The sequence below is a fragment of the Oryctolagus cuniculus genome, chromosome 7 (genome assembly GCF_964237555.1).
Source record: "Oryctolagus cuniculus chromosome 7, mOryCun1.1, whole genome shotgun sequence".
Taxonomy (NCBI): domain Eukaryota; kingdom Metazoa; phylum Chordata; class Mammalia; order Lagomorpha; family Leporidae; genus Oryctolagus; species Oryctolagus cuniculus.
Window position 1 is genome coordinate 14,763,684 of NC_091438.1, and position 9,708 is coordinate 14,773,391.

The 9,708-nt window shown below is 46.1% G+C and overlaps 1 pseudogene; it reads right to left on the bottom strand.

Moving 5' to 3' along the window:
- Positions 1-5,487: 5,487 nt before the first annotated feature.
- On the bottom strand, positions 5,488-9,708 carry LOC138850337 (forkhead box protein K1 pseudogene; annotated as a pseudogene).

The window sequence follows — 9,708 nt, forward strand, 5'->3', positions numbered from 1 at the left end:
CCTGTCTCAACTGAAGATCTTACCTACTATGTCATAGAGAAAGTAGAAGAAACAACATAAGAACTGAGTCAATTCTCTGTGACAAGAGGTTCATACTCAAGCACCCCAACCCAGACTTGCCTCCTCCCCAACATGGAAAAATTGCCACACACCTGAGGCTAATCCTGCTGTCTAGGACGTGTCTATCATCTCTCTGTACTTTCTTCTGTAACTCCAGTGTCTTTTCTTTTACTCCTTACTTCCCATCAGAATGGAAATATCCCAGTAATTTCCATTTCTGAAAGCTCCCCGTATCACTTTGTTCTTAAGTGGCAATCCTATTTTTGTCTTCCCTTCATTTTCAAATTTTTGGGATAAAATGGTGCATGCTTATTGCTACTGTGTTCTGCTGCCCATTTGTCTTCCAACTTTGTTTGATTTTGCTTCTGCCCTCAACATTCCATGAAACTGCTTTCTTCTTAGCTGTGGACCAGCCTGGGCCTGACAAATGCATTTACATCGATCTTGCTCTTCTTAATTAAATGTGAAATGTTATGAAAATCCATCAGGTGCCCTTAGGATATTGTTTTAGATATTTTCTACAACTTCTCCAAGCTAGAGGATGTCTGATCAATTATTTATTAGGAAGTGTCAGCCTCTTGAAAAAGACAGACTGCAAAGTTAAGAGCTGAATTCTAGTTAATCCTGATGGATCTGTGTGATGCTAAGGTTCTTTATGTGTGAGAAGCATAGTGTTGGGGTCACCTGCTTGCAGGAAAGCCACACCAGTACCATTAGTGTAACAACTGTGTGCTGGTCCAGAGTCTAGGATGTGACTACAGATGGTAGGAGAAAGAGACAGCCAGAGCCTACATTATGTGCGGGAAGTTAGTCCTGTCTACAAATGGCCATGTGATGGACTTTTACACTGAAACTTGGAGCCTACCCGGTGCAACCAAACCAACTTGATTCTCTGCTGGAGACTCCATTCCCTGCTTACACAAGTTCTTTTCAGTGGTCCCTTGGTTTATTCTGGAGAAAACTAACTTGCAGTCAGAAACCTAGTAGCAAGAGTGATGACGTGAAAACTGAGGTTTTTTGGATTGTGTGTTTTCAGCTTCTGCAATTCAGGAAAATAAGAAAGTGAAGATTGGTAATGGACATAGAGGGCTAATGCACAATATTCAGAAAAAAGACTTCTTTTTTATTTTATATTAATTAAAAAGTTCAGTTTACTTTGAAAGGCAGAGTTACAGAGAGAGGGGGAGAGACAAAGATGGGTCCTCCATTTGTTGGGTCACCTCCCATATGGCTGCAATAGCCAGGGCTGGGCCAGGCTGAAGCCAGGAACCACGAACCAAGGGCCAAGAGTTTCATCCACATCTCCCACATGAAGGTAGGGGCCCAAGTACGTGGGCCATGTTCTGTTGTTTTTCCCAGGACATTAGCAGGGAGGTACATCAAAAGTGGAGCAGTCAGGACTCAAACCAGCACCCATATGGGAAGCCAGAATCATAGGCTGATGATTAACACACTGTACCACAATGCAGGCCCCCAAAAACTTACTAAATATTAAAGGAAGCACCTTGAATAAAGCAAATATGCAAGAGCCTTTAAAAACTATAGTCTTTAAAAACCTTAAAATGGGAGAACTTCCAGAAATTCACCATCATAATTAAAGCTAAAAATACATTTAGGTGTGTCAGTGTACTACTTAACATTTAAATAAAATTTTAAAATTTTATTTATTTTCATTTTTTTATTTGAAAGAGGGAGAAAGGAAGATATGTGTATGTGTGTGTGTGTGTGTAGAGAGAGAGAGAGAGCGAGAGCGAATATGAATCTCCTGTCCTGTCTGTTGGTTCAGTACTCCAAATGCCTGCAGTAGCTGATGCTAGGCCACGCCAAAGCCAGGAGCCAAACTTCAGTTGGGTATCCCACATGGGTAGCAGGAGCTCAAGTATGTGAACTACCACCTGCTGCTTCCTAAGATGAGTGCAAGCAGGACGTTTTACTCAGAGTGGAGCCAGGAATCAAACCCAGACGCTCCAATATGGGATAGGTTTGAGTCCTGGCTGCTCCACTTCTGATTCAACTCTCTGCTATGGCCTGGGAAGGCAGTAGAAGATGGCCCAAGTCCTTGGGTCCCTGAACCCACATGGGAGACCTGAAGGAAGCTCCTGGCTCCTGGCTTTGGATTGGCGCAACTTGGGCTGTTGTGGACATCTGGGGAGTGAACCATTAGATGGAAGACCTCACTCTCTGTGTCTCTACCTCTGCCTCTCTGTAACGACACCTTTCAAATAAATAAATAAATCTTTAAAAACTATATGCTATAAAACAATATTAACCAAAACAGCAGAAAACATGTGTGTAATTGATACATAGATCAATGGAGTAGAATAGAGCATGCAGAAATACATTTATAAATTAAAAGCCAATAGATCTCTGAATGAAGCACAATGAATACACACTGGGGGAAGGAAAAAAAAAACAAAAATTAAAACTTCTTGCATGGCAGAGAATAATTGGAGCAAAAAGGATCAGAAACCAATTTTTTTTAAATATTGCATTTGTTTATTTGAGAAATAGAATTACAGACAGAGAGAGGGAGATAGAGAAAAGGTCTTCCACCTGCTGGTTCACTCCCCAAATGGCTGCAATGGCCAGAGCTGGGCTGATCCAAAACCAGGAGCTAGAGCTTCTTCCAGGCCTCCCACGCAGATGCAGGGACCCAAGCACTTGTGCCATCTTCAACTTCTTTCCCAAGCCACAGCAGAGAGCTGGATAGGAAGAGGAGTAGCCAGAACACAAACCAGCACCAAATGGGACACTAGTGCTGCAGGTGGAGGCTTGGCTGACTGTGACACAGCACTGAACCCCAAACCCATATTCCTACCCAAGGAAAATATTCTCAACAACTATCATAGAAATAAGAATAATTTCATTAATGTATAAAACACTTCTATAACAGATTATAAAAAATGAAAAGATCCAATAGAGAGTGGTAAAATATTAGTATGCAAATTACAGAAAAGGAATTACAAAGCTCTTATGTAAATATTTACTAATAGCAAGAAAAATATTAGGTAGATTAATTACTATATTGTTCTTAATAATAGCTGTGCAAAAAAGCTCTGTTTGATAGCACAACTTGTTGACAAATCTGTGGAAAAATAGATATTTTCTCACATTGCCTTTAGAAATATAATTTTTTTTTTACTTATTTAACAGGTAGAGTTAGATAGTGAGAGAGAGAGACATAGAGAAAGGTCTTCCTTCTGTTGGTTCACCCTTCAAATGGCCGCTATGGATCGAACTGCAGCTATCTGAAGCCAGGAACTAGGTGCTTCTTCCTGGTCTCCCACGTGGGTGCAGGTGCCCAATCACATGGGCCATCCTCCACTGCCTTTCCAGGCCACAGCAGAGAGCTGGACTGGAAGAGGAGCAGCCAGGACTAGAACCCGCAGCCCACATGGGATGCCGGTGCCACAGGTGGAGGATTATCCAAGTGTGCCATGGCAATGGCCCCTAGAAATATTATTTTTTAAAGGTTTTATTTATTTACTTGACAGGCAGAGTTACAGACAATGAGAGAGAGAGACAGAGAGAAAGGCCTTCACTCCATTGGTTCACTCCCTAAGTGGCCGCAACAGCCGGCGGTGCGCCAATATGAAGCCAGGAGCCAGGTGCTTCTCCTGGTCTCCCACGTGGGTGCAGGGCCCAAGCACTTGGACCATCCTCCACTGCCTTCCTGGGCCACAGCAGAGAGCTGGACTGGAAGAGGAGCAACTGGGACTAGAACCAGTGCCCATATGGGATGCTGGTGCTGCAGGCGGGGGATTAACCTAGTGCGCAACTGTGCCGGCCCCAGAAATATAATTTTTAATTAATTTATTTATTTTCAAGAAATACAAGTTTCATATGTACAACTTTAGGAATGTAGCTATTCTTCCCAGCATACCTGCCCTCCCACCCACACTCCACCCCTCCTTCTCCTTCCTCTCCCCTTTCCAGTCTCATCTCATTCTCCATGAAGATTCATTTTCTTTCTTTTTGTCTTTTCTTTTTTTTTTTTTTTTTGACAGGCAGAGTTAGACAGTGAGAGAGACAGAGAGAAAGATCTTCCTTTTTCTGTTGGTTCACCCCCCACATATGGCCGCTATGGCTGGTGCGTTGTGGCCAGCCCACTGCGCTGATCTGAAGCCAGGAGCCAGGTGCTTCCTCCTGATCTCCCATGGAGGTGCAGGGCCCAAGGACCTGGTCCATCCTCCACTGCCCTCCCGGGCCACAGCAGAGAGCTGGACTGGAAAGGAGCAACTTGGACAGAATGCGGCACCCTGACCGGAACTAGAAACCCGGGTGCCAGCGCCACAGGCGGATTAGCCTAGTGAGCCATGGCGCTGGCCAAGATTTATTTTCAATTAACTTTGTACACAGAAGACTAACTATAATAAGTAAAGATTTCAACAATTTACACACACACACACAAAAACTGAGAACAAGTACCACATTTAATTCTCATAATACAACTCAATTTACACAGAGGTCCTGCATGAGGAGTTAGTGCACAGTGACTCCTGTTGCTAATTTAACAGTAAACACTTTTATGATATATGATGTCAGTGACCATGTGAGGCTCTTGACATGAGCTGCCTAGGCAATGGAAGCCTTTTGAATCCACAGACTCCATCAGTATTTAGACAAGACCATTAGTAAACTGAAAGTTCTCTCCTCCCTTCAGTGAGAAGTACCTCGTTTGATGGCTATTTCTTTCTGTTGGGATCTCACTTACAGAGATCCTTCACGTAGAATATTTTTTTGCCACAGTTGTTGGCACTTGGCACAGGCTTTTCAGAAATATAATTTCTTTTTTTTCTTTCATAGATAATTTTATTTCTGGTTATAGAAACAAATGCTAAGAGGATAAACAAAACTTCCTCATCCACATCCAACAATTTAATAGATAAAAACACTTAAAATAAATTTAAAAGGTAGAAATTTTAAACTTTGTTATAGCTTTAAAACATTAACGTCTGATACAATTAGAAATCACATTCAGATCTTGAATTTTTTTTTTAAAGTATGGCTCCTTATTAAAAAAAAAAAACAACAAAAAACAAAAAACACTGTACCCTACTTAAGAGAGACGGCACCGGCGTGGGCCTGTCGGCTTTCTGTCCCCGAGTGCCAGTGTGGGCGGCCATGGGTGTGGGACGGGCACTGTGCCTGGACAGGACCTGCATGGCCTGAGTTCTGGAACTGAGGTGCCCACCTGATAGGACACCACTGCTTTTTAAAGCTCTGATTATTAGACATATTGTGAAAAATACTCAGTCACTGTAAAAAAAAAAAAAAAACACATTCACACACACTCCCACACTCTCGTACACACACCCTGAACACCCGCCCCTTCCCCTGAAATTATTTTTACAGTGGAATCATCATTCAGGTAAGAAAAAAAAAAAATCTCCCTCCCACACATGGGCCTGTGGGACACAGCTCAGTCTAAGGACAGACCCAGAACACAGCTCCTGCCTCCCTTCCCGAAACAGAAGTGAAACCACCTAAGGTGTCCAAACGTCTTCCGTGAAAGGAAGTCACGAAGGAGGGCAGAGAGGGCCCGATGGTCACGGGGGCAGCCAGCTGCAGGATGGTGACCGTGTGTTCAGGGACTGCGTGGGCCATCTGGCTGGCCATGGTCTGAATGACCCGGCTGGCCGCAGGGATTGTGGCAAATGCAATGGTGGGTTTCTCTTCCAATCCTCTGGCTTCAGTGCCCAGGTCCAGCACGGCCGAGCCCACTGCATCGTGGGGGCCTCTGGCCGAGACCTGGCTGGCGAGGATGTATCCGTTGGTGGAGCTGGCAGCGGTGGTGACACTGGGACCATGGTGACGGTGGGGGCCTGCTGCAGCAAGTGGATCGCGTGGTCCGAGGGCTGCTGCGAGGTCACAAGGGAGGCCGGCATGTAGGCCACCGGCTTGGCCATGAGGCTGGACAGCCGAGGGGGCACAGCCATGACCACTGGCTGGGCGCTCACGGGGGAGCCTGGCGCACTCTGGGAATATCAGTACTCAGGAAGGGAGGCTGACTTTGACCCAAGGTCAGGTTCATGTGAGACGGAGGAGCCCTCCCGGAACAGACACTCTGGTGACCGCAGGCCACTGGAATGAGGGGACATGAGCCCGGGGTGGGGGGGTGAAGCAGGAGCACTCCTGGAGGACAGGGGCCCAAAGCAGGTGCGGAAGCAGGACACGCCCTGCTGCCGACGCTTCCGGAACTCCTGCTCCACCAGCTTGGCCTTGGAGGCCGGGTCGATCTGCCAGAAAGACCTCTTCCCCGGCTCCTCCTGGGAGCGGGGGACTTTGATGAAGTAGGGGTTCAGAGAGATGTTGTGGAGGATGGAGTTCTGCCAGCCCTTGTCGGCGGTAGGGTGGTGGGGGTAATGCTTGGTGATGTGTGCACAGATGCCGCTGAGTGTGAGCTGTCTGTCCTGGGCCGAGGAGATGGCCTGCATGATCAGCTGCGCGCATGAGTACCGCGGCTTCGACTCGTCCTTAGGGCTGTCGCCTCCGGAAGCGTCTGCCTGCTGCTCCGAGGCGGCCTTTGCGGCAAACTCGGCGGCCAGCTGCAGTCCGAGGGCACGTTCTGGACGAAGCGGTAGTCGGAGGACCCAGCTCCATGTGGACTGGCCGGGCAGCAGTTAGGGACGCTGATCGTGCCGGTCAGGGAAGGGTCGGGGCTGACCATGCCCCGGAGATTCGGCTCCGGGATGTGGATTTTGAGCGGGGAGATCTGGGGGTACTGAGGCCGGAGCGGGGACTCCGGAGCCTCCTCTTTGTGGTACAGAGACATGAACTGGATCTATGGCCGTGCTGGGGAACCGGAAGGTGCACTGCTTGGGCAGCTGCAGGGCGGGCGCGCCGCGCCGCTGGAAAGCGCCGTCCACGAAGACGCGGTCCTTGCCGAGGCAGTGCAGGTAGAAGTGCGGCTCCTGGAAGCTGAGCTGCAGGTGGCACCGCGAGATGAAGCTGGGCAGGCGCCTGCTCTGGTCCACGGAGCCCTGCGAGGAGCTGCGGCCGATGGTGACGCTCGGCTGCCGCATGAGGAACTCGAACTCACGGCCCTGGAGCCACGCAGGCCCCAGGCTCTGCCGCACCGAGGCGGCCTCCAGGGCCACCAGCGCCGGCGCCGCGCCCGCGCCCCCGCCCGCGCCGGGCCCCGGGCCGGCGATCGCGCCTGGCGACGGCGGTGGCGGCGGCCGCGAGGCACAGCACGGGGCTGCAGGGCGCGGGCGCCGCTGTCCTCGCCGACTTCGGCTATGTTCGCCCAGAAATAAAATTTCTAAAGGGAGATTGGGGGTTTTAGATTATTATTTGAAAGAAAGAGAGCAGAAAAAGGAGAGGGCGAGGCAGAGAGAAACAGAAATATCTCCCATCTGCTGGTTCCCTCTCTGAATACCTGCACTACCCAAGGCTGGGCCGGGGTAAAACCAAAGATTGGAACTCCACCTGGATCTTTCATGTGGGAGGCAGGCACCTAACCACTTTAGCCATCACTTGCTGCCTTCCAGGTGCATATTATCAGGAAGATGGAAGCTTGAGTAGAGTTGGGACTCAAAGACAGACTCTTTGGTATGGGACACAGGTGTCCCAAACAGCATCTTAACCATTAAACAAATGCTTGTAAGTTCATGGTAATATCCCTAAGAAGTATTTTATAAGTTTTATTTATTTAAATGCACATGGAATTTTATTTCTGAGGATTTATCTTCTACAGAAATATTTTCATGTATGTGAAATATTCCTTAAAAGTTAATAATTTTAGCATTATCTTACTGCAAAATAAGGGAAAATGCAGATAAGTTCCTCCAGTACATATTTTTTTTCATTCTGTTTTCTGTTGCAATAACAGAATAGTTGAGACTACTTTAATTGGTGAAGAAAATAGGTTTATTTTGACCTCTGGTTCTGGAAATCCAAGAGTGTTGTGCTATATCTGCTTGACTTCCTATAAGGGCCATGTACTATATCAACTCAGGGCCAAAATATGTAAGCCAAGCATGTGCATATGGGCTAGAGGCAGGAGACAAAGGAGTTGACCTGCTCTACACAGCCTGCTTTCATGAGAATTGATCCAGCCTTGCAAGAAATAATCAAATCCTCTTAAAGTCCTAACCACCTCTTAAAGATCCCACTATGTCTTAGCACTGTTACATTGGGAATCAGATTTCAACATGAGTTTTGGTAGGGAAAACACATTTCCAAATGATAGCACTAGGTGATTGAGAAAATAAATTATGGTATATTCTTAAAATGGAATATTTTAAGCCATAGAAAAGGAAACATTTTATGTACTAATAAAGAAGATACATAAGGTTTTATTACAGATAAAGCAAAATATAAAACATTCTGCAACAATATGTATAGCCATGACAAAAGTGGAAGAAGAGACTACATACATACTCATGACTCATGGTTGATGTGGCTAAAACACTCTGGGTGTCCCTGGAGGGATACTGAAGAAATTAGTTGCAGCTGTATATGTAGAAGGGTACTCGACGGAGAGACAGAAGCTGGAGGATGAATCATCACAGGGTGCTCTCTTGCATCTATCATTGTGAACCATGTGAATATATTACTATGCAAAAATTAAAGAAAATGTGGAGAGCAGAGAGAGAAAGTCAATGAGAACAAAAACAAAAATGCTTCTGTAAAAGAATGATAGGGTAGGTGGAGGAATTCGTTTTCTCCATGCCTGGAGTTTTAGAAAGATAAAATAATCAAGACTGTATCACATGAATAAGCACAAATGGATATATGGACTAGAATAAAGAACCCAGACCAAAACCCACATAGGCGATGATACCTGGACTATGAAAGAAGCAGTATTGTAGTTCAGTGATACTGCAATATTTGGCTTTCCTTGTAGTCACACCTTGAAAATGCATTCTTACCTCCTACTATACTAAAACTCAATGAAGATAAATTAGGAATTTACATGAGAAAGACAAACATTTAAAAGTTTTAAAAGAAGCCATAGCAGAAGACTTTCATAACCTGGAGATAGAAGATGTTTTTAAAAAACAACAAAAATGCAATTCAAAGGGGAAGAAATTAGGTAAAACCATGAGGCAGCACAAGATCAGCAGTTGTCAGTGTCTGGGACGGGAAAGGAAGGAACAGGAGGAACACAGAAATTTCTTTTTTTCCCAGCTGCTGTGAAAATACTGTGTCTGATGCTATAAGTGCATATTCATGTTATTACACATTGGCCACACCCATGGAATACATAAACACCAAGAGTGAACCCTGCTGTAAACCATGCTCTTTGAGTGACAGTGATGTGTCAGTGTTGGTTCCTCACTGTAACAAATGCCTCACTCTGGTGAGGAATACTGATAACAGTGGAAGCTGTGTGTGTGGGGGGCATAGTACATGGGAAATCTCTGTACTTTCTTCTCAATTTCATTGTGAACCTAAAGCTTCTCTAAAACAGGCCTTTAAAACATGAAAGATCTCCATAAATTTGATTACATTAAAATGAAGAAACTAAGGTGCTTCTCACAAGGGGTTGCTTGTAGAAGCCTGAGTGGGGTTAGGCCCCTCCCTCTCCTCCTTATCTCCCCTCCTCTCCCTCACTCTCCCTTCCCCTTTACTCCCCCCTCTCCAGCCCTCCCCCCCACTTCCTGGCTCCCAGTGACCCTTCACCTTCATGCACGCTGCCAT